Source organism: Canis lupus, chromosome 4 (genome assembly GCF_003254725.2).
Source record: "Canis lupus dingo isolate Sandy chromosome 4, ASM325472v2, whole genome shotgun sequence".
NCBI lineage: Eukaryota > Metazoa > Chordata > Mammalia > Carnivora > Canidae > Canis > Canis lupus.
Genome location: NC_064246.1, coordinates 52,249,824 through 52,262,035, shown reverse-complemented (window position 1 = coordinate 52,262,035; position 12,212 = coordinate 52,249,824).

Below are 12,212 nucleotides of genomic sequence, written 5' to 3'. Positions count from 1 at the left end.
TTGCCATTTGTAATGACAATAGATGGTATTATGCTAAGTGAAATATTTCAGTCAGAGAAAGACAAATATATGATTTCACTCATATGTGGAATTTAAGAAACAATACAAATGAACATAGGGAGGCAATAAAAGAGACAAACCAAGAAACAGACTCTTAACTGTAGGGAACAAACAGGGTTACTGAAGGGGAGGTGGGCAGAGGATGGATTAAATGGGTGATGAGTATTAAAAAGGACACTTGTGGGGCACCCGCGTGGCTCAGTTGGTTAAGTGTCTGACTCTGATTTTGGCTCAGGTCATGTCTCAGGACTGTGAGATGGAGTCTGGGTCAGGCCTTCCACTCAGCAGGAGATCTGCTCGAGATTCTCTTTCTTTCCTTCTCCTTCTGCCCCTATCCTCACTCATGCTCTCTGTCTCTCTCGAAAATAAATAAACAAATCTTTAAAACAAAACAAAACAAAAAAGAAAGGCACTTGTGATGAGCACTAGGTGTTGCACGTTAGTGATACATCACTAAACTCTACACCTAGAACATACTACTCTGTATGTTAACTAACTGGAATTTAAATAAAAATTTGGAGAAAAAGAATTTGGTTTACAAAGCAACAATTGGGAAACAATCTTAACGTCCAATAATATAGATTGTTTAATTAAATTATCTTAGATCCATACAATAATAGTCCTTAGAAACAATGTTTCAAAGAATATTTCAATAACATACAAAATGTTCCCAATATGAATGGAGAGTAAGCAGGTGAGAAAATTTATTTTACAGTATGAGAGCCAGATATTCTATGTAACAAAAAACAAAAACAACAAAAATACCCCAGCCAAATAACCCTGAAAGGACATTCACTGAAATGTTATCATCCAGACATGAGACAATGGGTGATTTTCACTTACTTTCCTTATCTGAATTTGCTAAATTTGTAATTAGGAGCATGTGTTGTTTCTGTTGTAAAGAACAAATTATGTTTTTTAAAACTAAGGGTTATTCAGCCTAGGAAAGGAAAACAAAATATAAGTCTAAAAAGAGCAATTAGAATTCTGGTGAATACAGAAGTGCCAAGCACAAGCATGATATTAAATCTCGTGGGCGCAAAGGGAGAACGAATATTAAGAAGTCATGGGAGGTGATGGGACTTCAGCTGAGTATAGATTCCAATATTGATGATAGAGAGTTCAGTTCTCTGCTGAAAATGGCTTCATTAGAATTTTCCATACAATAACCTCATGATATAAGTCCTGGTAGCTCTCCTTTGTTTTTGTTTTTGTTATTTTGGATAGGAACCTTTTAGTATAGAGAAAACAACTTGTCGATCACATGTCTAGAAAGTTTCACAGTCAATATTAGTGGAGCCTCCTTTCTCTGATTCCAAAGACTGTGCTGCGCTCCCCCCCACCCCTCCCACCCCCTACCCCACCTCCCACCCACCCCCCAACCCCTGGCCTTCTTTCTTAGATGGAGAAGCAAAATTCAGAAAGTTTCCTTTTCTTTGTTCTCAGTCAGTGTGTGTGTTAGGGGGTGGGGAAAGGTGGTGGTGACAAAAATGGAACCACTCAAGCAAATAGCATTTCCTCCACCTAATAGCCTTTTTGCCTGATATTAAGTTACAGGTCAGGAAAAATGGAAAAGTTCTTTCTCTGTCTAATTCAGCATAGGAAATCATTATGCAGAGGCTCTGTTGCCTCTTTCAGAATAAAATGTAACATGACACTTTGGGTTTTACTTTAGAATCATACAGCCAAACTTTCTGGGATTGTTGATATATGTTGTCTTCCAGATTGTCTGCACTCGATTACCTGATTGGAGATGCTCTGCTCCCAAATGGCCTGGAGTCTGTCCTCCAAATTTCTATAAGAGCATTCTGGGCCTATTTATCAGATACCTTGCCAGTGCTACAAACGGAGGTTATTTAGGAGGCACAATGAGTTTGTGCATGTGGTAAATCTGAATCCATCAAAAACAAGTTCTCTACCTCTCTGATGAGATGGATGTAGAGAATGCGAGAGATGTATGAAATGCATTGGCTCTTATGCATCATCCAGCTGGAGAAAATAATTAAAATTCTGAGTATTCCTCTAAATGGATATGACAATATCATTTGGCATATTTCAGACCAGTTCAGCTATTAGATCTTAATTTGTGTTTAAGAACAAGCTTTCAGCTTGATTACATTTTTAAGGAACTCCTCATATATGTTTTCTACCAAAAGGTAGACCAGAATGACACTTTCTGTGTCTTTTGTTTACTAAATTGCAATGTCAGGATAATAAATGCTGTGGTTGGAGGATGTGTGTGTTTCATTTCTCTTAGGGAATTCTGTACTTCAAGGGCTTTCCTCTTCCACATTGCAGATAAAACACTACATCACACTCTTTAGTGAAAGAGACACTTTCTCCTTCAAGATGCCTGTTCAGCTGTTCCACAGCTGAAGAGCTGGGAAGACTTAAATTACATTCTTTTTCCTGCCATTAAAAGGGAAAGGGGGGAAGGTGGGAGGGAGGACAAGAAACTTGCATCTGGTTCAATTTCTTTGCCAAATTCTTCATTTAATTGTTTTGTAATTTGAAGAAAACCACAAATGACAAGATGAAATTGCTAGGAATATAAATACAGAATTTAATTGTTCATGTCAGGATTTCAATTCCCAAACCATGGTAATCTGAGTTGCAGTTTTCGGACCAACAAACCAGAAAAGCACTGGAGGCTGCTGCTGAGTTTGCTGAGCCCCCATGATCCCATCCCTGCATCCCTACCAAGCTCTTATAATGTCCTAAAATCAGAAAGAGAGAGGAAGAGGGAAGTGGACTCCTGTTATCCCTATGGCTTTGATCGCAACAGCTGGGATCTAAGACAAGCTTCCTTAAGAAAAACCATTTCATTAAGCCCATGATCCAAAATAAACCAACATCTAAGCGCTAAACCCTTCATTGATGGGTTTCTGCAAGTTCAGAGCATTCTTGATAGCAGTGAAGTTCTCCCAAGGAGACACCAGTTGTTTTGGTATATGACATAACCTTCCCTACACCAAGAAACAGCCTTGTTGGGGTTATTCTGGATTTTAAATTAGGAAATGTGTGTTGTTCTCAGCCACCAACTTGAATTTGTTTCTCTTGTTCTACTGCCTAAGATAGAGTTACATCTACAGTGCACGCTCAATTAATATTTGTTGAATTAAGGGACGCCTGGGTGGGTCAGTGGTTGAGTGTCTCCTTTCAGCTCAGGGCATGATCCCGGAATCAAGTCCTGCATAGGGCTCCCACCAGAGAGCCTGCTTCTACCGCTGCTATGTCTCTGTCTCTCTCTGTATGTCTCTCATGAATACATAAATAAAATCTTTAAAAAATTTTTGGTGAATTAATTTATTTGATGAACAAATGCACAGTAGAATGAACCCTAGAATTTTGTAAAGTATTTGAGTAAACAAGCCCTTCGATTCTCTAATCTGTGTTCTTTTCAAATCTCATGAAGTCTCCAAATTCTAGGTTACCAGATCTTGTATCTCATTCCTTTAAAACTCTGGTTTTGGCTACATTAAAATCTAGCAAAGTAATTGCAACTAAGATGCTATTGATTTAGAATGGTTTCATTTGCCATCCAATCCAGATAATTTTCTTTTTACCAGCCTGATTTGTAGTCAGAGAGTTCAGGAGCTATTATAGAGTCAATGGGAAACAATCTTGGGGGACAGAAGCACCTCTGTATGCCTACAGGCCAACTGATTGCTTTCTTAGAATCTGAACCTTGAAAAGGGGAATTAGTTCTTAATCTTATTTCAAGGTACATTTTTATGAGATAGTTTGTGGGAGTGATTGGTTATACTATTCAGTGAAGCAATTTAAATCTTTTTTATATAGACATATTCATAAATCATAGGACAAAAAACTAAGAGTCACAAGAGAGAAAAACCTGGAATTACTCAAGTCATGTGGATGATTAGGAAAATATATTATGAAAGAGATTTATTTATCCAGATCTTTGTGAGATTTTAAAGGAAAATGAATTCTACATATATACTTTAACATGCTTTTTTTTTTCAGCAATAGATAACAGACATGCTAAGTACTTAATGAAGTATGGAAGAGTTTTCAAATGTATATACTTTTTCCCCCAAGAAAACTACATTCAGTTTGTCTTCTTTCTGGATAACAGTGGAAAAATCCAGGCAAATCTTGGTTATCCATGCAATGAATTTATACATTGAATCCTACCAATGTATCAAAAATCTTGGTTTAATCACGATAGAGATCTTTTTTTTCCTCAATAAGAAAATTTCCTATTTTGATAGCTACCCTGTTATATTTTTCGCAAACTTTAGCCTCTAAGGATATCAAAGACCTTAGTACCATTAGGAATGAATTGTGTGGTTCTGGCTTTAATACTCAAATAAATGAAAACAATGGTGTCATGTATTCTTGAGTTGTACCATGGTATTTTGAAAGATTTTCTATAAAATTTCACCATGTGTCCTGAATATAGTGATACTATTTTAGTAGTTAAAGTAAGTCAAAGATTGCAGACTTTTGGTCTGTCGCCACTTATTTGCTTCTTAATTCTTCCTAATATACCATTATCTTGAGAACCATAACTACAAGAAATGCTACAAACACGTCCTCCCTTTCAGCCTTTCCAGATTAGCCCCATTAACCACACCTTACCTGAGAAGTCTTCAGGTAGAAATAACTGGTTTAGCTTTGGTGCTACACTTCTCTGGTAGGGCAAAAGTAATCTTGAGATATCTTTCTAACCATAGAGCCATCGACTTCATATTATTTCTGGAAACTGCCTGCTTCCTTCCCCACTCTACACGCATGGACCCCAGAAGCCATTTCTATAATGTATGATTATACCCTCACTGGCAACTTGGGCCAAAGCTGGACATGACACAAGCAGAGTCAAGTAATTCTCTTTCCTAGAAATCTATAACTAGAACCAAGAAAATAGAGTCAGGTTGTCTGTGTGGCTAAAAGTCAACATGTAGGCTCAAACTGAGAGTGACCAAATTCAACCAGGTGTAACAGAGGCAGAGAAAGTGAAGAACAAAGCAGGCATACAGAGACAGAGAAAAAGAAAGAAATAGAATTCCTTTCAACTTTCTGGTTCTAGCTGCATCCCCAAGTCCAATCAATTCCTGCCCTTGATTCCTATACAACACCTCTATATCTCACCAAATTCTCTTTACACCTTAAACTAGCTAGGAATTAGTTTCAGTTACTTGCTACCCTAGTGATATGTCCTTGGGAGGTTTTGAAAATAATGACCTGATCTCCCCCATTTGACTACATATTCTTCTAAGACCAGAAGTCAAACCTCTTGCTTCTTTTGGATGCTCCCATGGCCTGGTACAGGAATCTGTCTTCAGCCTTTGCTGCCAGATTTCATGGGGGGAGGGATGGAGAGGGGATTAAGACTAAGGGATTTCTCCCTATGTCCCTAACCTCTCTGGGGCCCATCTCAGCTCTTCTGAGCAGCCCAGCTTTATGGGGAGGGAGATTCAAAAACTGTGCTCCACTTGATATTCTCACGCTTCTAAATATCAAGTTTACATGTGAGCATATTATATACAATTTTTAACTAGCATGTTAGTGGGAATCTTTTGACAGACATCTTCAGTGCCAACTGCCAATTATCAAAGGTTTGTTTTGAATAGATTTAGTTACACTATGTGTAGAAACCAACTTTCCTTTATTATATTTCATATTTTATAGTTTTATTTTTTATTTGCTTCAATCTTGGTGTTTGGAGAAACTGCATTGTTGGCTTTAGAAGGAAAGTCTTACAACCCACTTATCGTATTGACTTTTGACTACTGTTTTCACTGTGGTGTTTACATTTTCTTCACTGTCTTGGTGGATTCAGAATTAAAGGTCTTGTTTTTTTCTTCCCAACTTTGTTCCATATTTTAAAGTACTCATTCTCCCCTTAGTGAGCATTCATGTTGAGATTCTAAATTAATGGTTCCCAAACTACAGAATGCTTCAGAATTGCCTGAAGATTGGAGCACCTGGGTGGCTCAGTCAGTTAGGCATCTGACTTCGGTTCTGGTTTTGATCCCAGGGTCCTGAGATTGAGCCCCCCATCAGGCTCCCTGCTCAATGGAGAGTTTGCTTGTCCTACACCCTCTCCTGCCACTCTACCTGCTTGTGCTCACTTTCTTTCTCACCCTCTCTGACAAATGAATAAAATCTAAAACAAAAACAAAAACAAAAAAAAACCTAAAGATCTTGTTAAAACACACATTTCTCGATCCCACATCAGAGTTTCTGATCAAGGCTAGAAGGAATTGTATTAGGGTTATCCAGAGAAGCAGAATCCATAGGATATATAACCTATAATCAAGGCACAGTACATTAAATTCCTAGATAAATGGACAGATAAATTTCTACATCATGTCTAGATTGGAATGTACAAAAGAGTAGGTATTTTCTAAACTTAGGACCAGACCTATATTTTAAAATTAGAAAAGGGTTGAGTTACTAGCTCATTGGAAAGGAGGATATTAAAACAAATATGGACTTTTTAGGTAAAGGGACTTGGATTTTCCAATTTTTGCTGTCAATTTACAGACCTTTCTTATGTCATATCCTCAACTATAAGGTGGAAACTATACCACCTGACATGCAGGTCTATAGTAAGGATTAGCCCGATGTACAAAAAGAAGTAATGTGAAATCCATCACATAGCAGATATTCAGTAGGCCATATTGGACGTGGCAGTGGTACTGATATTATGGCTGTCATTGATGGAAGCTATGAGAGTATTAAGCCTAACCTAGTAATTTTTTTCCTCCTCACCTTTGTATTTACTCTTTTTTATTTCTATCTGCCTTTCATGGCCCTCTTTTCCCTCAAAACTCTATTCTAGACTCATCCTTCCAAGTCCTTCAACCTCTACTCTATTCTGTCTCTATATTCTCATCACCTATTCATGGGGGTATAAACTCATTTATTTGTCAATCCAATATACTCATCAAATATTTACTGAGTGCTTACTTTATGGTAGATTTTCGGCTTCAGCAACAAACAGTACCACTTGAAGTTATCATATTGGGTCAATCATTTAAGCTCTTATGTAAATAAGGGTCAAGATTAGTACTTTTCGGGAGTAGAAGCCAAACCGTATGGTATAGTAGCTACATATAGCACATACTCAATAAATATTTAATGTCTTGGAAGACTGCCTAGTGCACTGGAAAACATATGGCATTTGGAGCTAGACAGACCTCAGTTCAAGTCTTAGCATTTCAACCAGTTACCCATGTGACTTGAAATATATCTTCTCCACTCTATATTCCTCCCGCCAGCACTACTGACACATTTCTTATGCTCTAAGGTACAGCTCTGGGAAGACTTCCCTGATCCATATCACTCCAAGTTAATCTCTCTTTTCTAGATTTTGAGAACACTGAGTTTCTTCTGCTAAGCTCTTATCACACCTGGGATTACATGTCTGTCTCCACACCTAAGTTTTAAGTTCCTTGCAGAATAGAAAAGTCATATTTGTGTTTCTATCTCCAGTCTAACATAGCATGCACAGTGGCTAGTGAAGGTCTAAACTGGTTCCAGTGCAATTTGCTCACTATTCTTTTTACATTGTCCCATTCAGGTTTATACATTCTTCGTTTTCCTTGCATTAGTTGATTTGGAAGCATTGCTGAGACATTGAGAATTTGACCTTCCTAACAAAAGTATCAGCTCTCCGAGGACAGAGCCGCCATTCTCTCCTCCTTGTTTATGACTTCTGCTGACCCATGCTCTGCTCTAGTCTGTGTAAATGTCCCCTGTCCATATTGTTGACCAAGTGTTGAGCAAGTAACTCTCCAAATGTTAAATCTTTTTAAGAGGTCAACAAAATCCTTATTTTGCCATTTTCCTTGTTCTTTGAGGACAAAAGAATCCCCCTAGAATTTCCTCTATACTGTTCACTTGCTGTCAGCCCCAGATGACCTCCTCGAAGGCACAGCCTCTGTAGGTAAAAGGTATTTGTTCATCTTTATGAATGTCAGTCTCTTGACATTCATGGTAAATAGACAAGTTCTCAGTCTCTTGACATTCATAGCAAATAGACAAATCCTTCAGTAAATGACAATGGTCCCTGGCATCACATTAAAAACTCTTGGGGATAAACACTCAAGGGTAGTCATGGTTCAGGCTCAACTTTCAAAGGCTTTGTAATGTGCTTTACCTACAAAAAAAAAAATGTCTAGCGTCACCTGTTACAGCCTCAACAGCAGCATTTTTAGAGCCCTCATCTATATTTAAACTTGCTCTTGCTTAGTCAGGAGCAGAAATGTTGCCTGCCAGCATTTCCAAGCAGCAGGAACGACAAGGCAGCTTCCAGTATAACAAGCACAGCTCAAGAAGGTTGCTTCTTTGGTATTCCCTGCTGCATTGGTTTGCCAGATGAGGCTGATGTTATGCACCATCGGAGTTGCCATGTCGATGACTTTCTCTCCAGTCTTCAACAAACTCAAGGGTGTTAGGCCTCCCATTGGGTCATTTAAGCAGCAATCTGTTCATTATTCATTATTAAATTAATAAATATTTATTGAGTAATTACTACAACTAGAGCACCTGCTACTACTTTAGAAGCAGATTCATATAATGGTTAAGAGCATGAAACCAAGTTCCCAGGATTCAAGACTCACATGTCCTATTCATCACCTATGTAACTATAGGCAGCTTATTTAAGCTCTCTGTACCTTAGTTTCTCCATTAGATAAAGGAGGATAACAACCTCTTCTTCATGGGTTGTTGTGAATATTAGGAGCTAACATGTAAAGTATTTAGAACTGGTTAATAATGCCAGTTGTTTGTTAGTATTACTACTATGTCTCTAGCCCTGAACAAGGCTCTGGAGATACAATGATGAATGAACTTGTTAAAGTTCTTGTTTAAGAGTCCAATGAAATTAATAAAATAATTATGCTAATGATTGCATACAGTAATTACAAATTTAGATAAACATACATAGGAGAGGATTAAAAGAAAGAAATGTGAGGGCATAATCACAAAAACACCTGCCCTGAATTTGAGTATTAAGTCTGTGTTCTACATAATCCAAAAACTCTACATAACCCAATCTGACATTGCAAGAATGGAGAGGGAGTGGTAGGCTAGGAAAGAAAGGAACAGGATAGCTATAAATGAATGAATGGTCTTTCAAACCATGTTAAAGATTTTATTCTTATCTATTTGGAAAAAGGAATTCATTGAAGGATTTTAAATAGGTGGGGAGCTGGTGTTTCATTTGCATTTGAAACAAGTACTTTGGCTGCACCTTAGAAAACAGATTGGAGAGATGCCCGAAAATAGATGTGATGAGACTGCTTAAGTGACTATTTTAATGACCAAGGCAAAGATGAAAGTGGCTTAGATTACAATGGTGTAGGTAGAGATGAAGATAAATCAACTAGGCCCTTCTCATGTTACCTGGTATCTCCTACCCTTGAAATACCAGCTCTGCCTTTGCCCAAGGTGATGGAGTGGTTTATTTTCGTAAACCTTCTACTAGACTCTAAATACTATCAGATCACTAATGGAAGAGACGGGTCACCAGTTGATGTTCATATATGCAGAAATTATTTGCTAGATGTGTGGGATCTTCTGTTGATCCTAAGACCAAAAAAACAAAAAAAAAACAAAAAAAAACAAAAAAAAAAAAAACATGCTCAGAGAGAAGGAAAGGAATGTTGAAAGAAATTATAAATTTTGTTGTCATGAAATGAAAATAAAAGTACTACAATAAAGTGTGTTAGCCACGATTTTCCCAAGGATGGATGAGTTTTATGGGAGGTGCACAGCCCTTTGGCACCTCCAGTGGAAAAGCTCATCTCTCTGGATATGGCAAGACTTTGCTCTTGCACGAAAGCAGATCTTGGCTAATGTGTCACAGGCCTGTGTTGACAGTTCAGATAGGAAGTACAAAGACAGAGGTTTGGAAAATGGGTCTTAGCCAGAGTGCCTGATGCAGGAAGAAAACATTTGGAATTAGATTAGAATCTGCGCATTTACTACCAGGAAATGGAGACGGGATAACAGTTCTTACAGTACAAGACACTGACATGACAAAAGAGAAAAGATAAATAGCCTAAATTTTGAACAGTATTGTATACTAGTTTCTTTACCTATCTAACTCTTAGTTAATCTTTGGGACTACATGGGTATTTAGTATCTTTATTTTTTAAATGAAGAAACTTAAGCTCAAAAAAGTCTTTTTTAAGATTTTATTTATTTATTCATGAGAGCCACAGAGAGAGGCAGAGACATAGGCAGAGAAAGAAGGGGGCTCCCTGTCCCTAAGCCTGATGCAGGACTCGAACCCAGGACCCCAGGATCATGACCTGAGCCAAAGGCAGACGGTCAACCACTGAGCCACTCAGGTGCCCCTCAAAAAAGTTTAATGACTTGCTCAAGGTGACTCAGTCTAGAAATGCATATAAAATTGGAACCTATTGCCCTCTGGTTCTCAAAAGCATTTTTTTTCTTTTTTTCTTTTCTTTTTCTTTTTTTGCTATATAACATCTCTATGTTTATGGCATCATTTGCTCAGTCTTGTTGGCTTAACTGGGCTTCTCTATAAGGACTTTCCCCCCTCATTTTCTCTCTTTTGAGTGTAAGTAGCTCCCAGATATTTCTCAACTTATGATGGAGTTACATTTCAATAAACCCATTGTAAGTTGAAACTATCATAAGTTTAAAATGCATTTAATAAACCTAACCTCCTGAACACCATAGCTTAGTCTAGCCCACTTTAAATGTGCTCAGAATACTTTACACTAGCCTACAGTTGGAAAAAAATCATCTGACACAAAGCCTATTCTATAACAAAGTGTTGAATATCTCATGAAATTTATAGAATATTGTACTGAAGGTGAAAAACAGAGTGGTTGTATGGATACAGAATGGTTGTAAGAGTGTTGGTTGTTTGCTCTCATGATCACACAACTCACTGGGAGCTGAGCTTGTTGCCCAGTATCACAAGAAAGTATTATACTACATTTCACTGGTCCTGAAAAAAAATCAAAAGTCAAAATTTGACGTAAAGTTTTTACTGCGTATCACTTTCACACCATTGTAAAGTAAAAAACATCATAAGTTGAACCTTGAACCATTGTCAAGTCAGCGAATGTCTGTAATGAGAAAGCAAGATAAGTAAGGAAAGTAAAATCAACAACTCTACTTCTTAGTTTGTTTCTCCAGCCCCAGAAATTATGGGTACAAGGCAAAATACTGGAAGAAGGAGGAGAAAGATATTTTATGAGAAAACAATAGTAAAGTTGGAAACATCACTTACTGGTAATATTTCATAGCATTAAAATTGGTACCATGTGCTACTTTATGAGGGTCTGATGGATTTAGTAAGGGAACATTGTGATTAAAATTAAAATGAGGAACACCGTTCCTTTTTTCCCCCCTTTTTTGAGAGAGTTTGAGCAGCAGGAGTGGAGATGGCAGGCAGAAGGAGAGAGAGAATCTTAAGCAGGTTCTATGCCCAGTGTAGAGCCCAAAACTGGGCTAGATCTCACAACCCTAAGATCATGATTTAAGCCAAAATCAAGGGTCGGACGCTTAACTGACTGAGCCAACCAGGCACCTCCACCATTCCTTTTCTTTCCATATGGTCTCTACCTTGCATCTCCAGAGGCTTTTCTGAGCCCAGCCTCCTTTTGATAGCCTTCTTGTCATCAGACTCAGTAATAGTGATTTCCTTACTTGGGTGTAGTTGGGTTATGTGGAGTGCCGGTATTCCCTGGAAGAAACTAGCAGCTTGAGTCATAGGCAAATGCCACAATCAGATCTCTAACAGCTGTAGCAAGGATGTGTTGGCAAGTTATAGTGAAATTCTAGGATGAATTAAATATACACACACATATATGTATAGTCCAGCCCTTATGTCTCAATCTCAGCTTTATACCTTTGATCTTTTTCTTAGTCTTTCTCCTGTTCACTGTTAATGAGGAAATCACTCTCTTCCTCTGTTTCCATTTCTTTGTCTCATCTACATTATTAGTAATTTAAAAATAACTTAATTTTTTATACTTCGTTTCATCCTCAACTTATGAGATTACTAGTAGTTATATTTTTCTGTAATAGTTAGAATAAACGTGTAACTATTTGTCCTATTTACCATCCAAATTAAACTTCCCGGGCAGCCCGGGTGGCTCAGTGGTTTAGCGCCGCCTTCGGCCCAGGACATGATCCTGGAG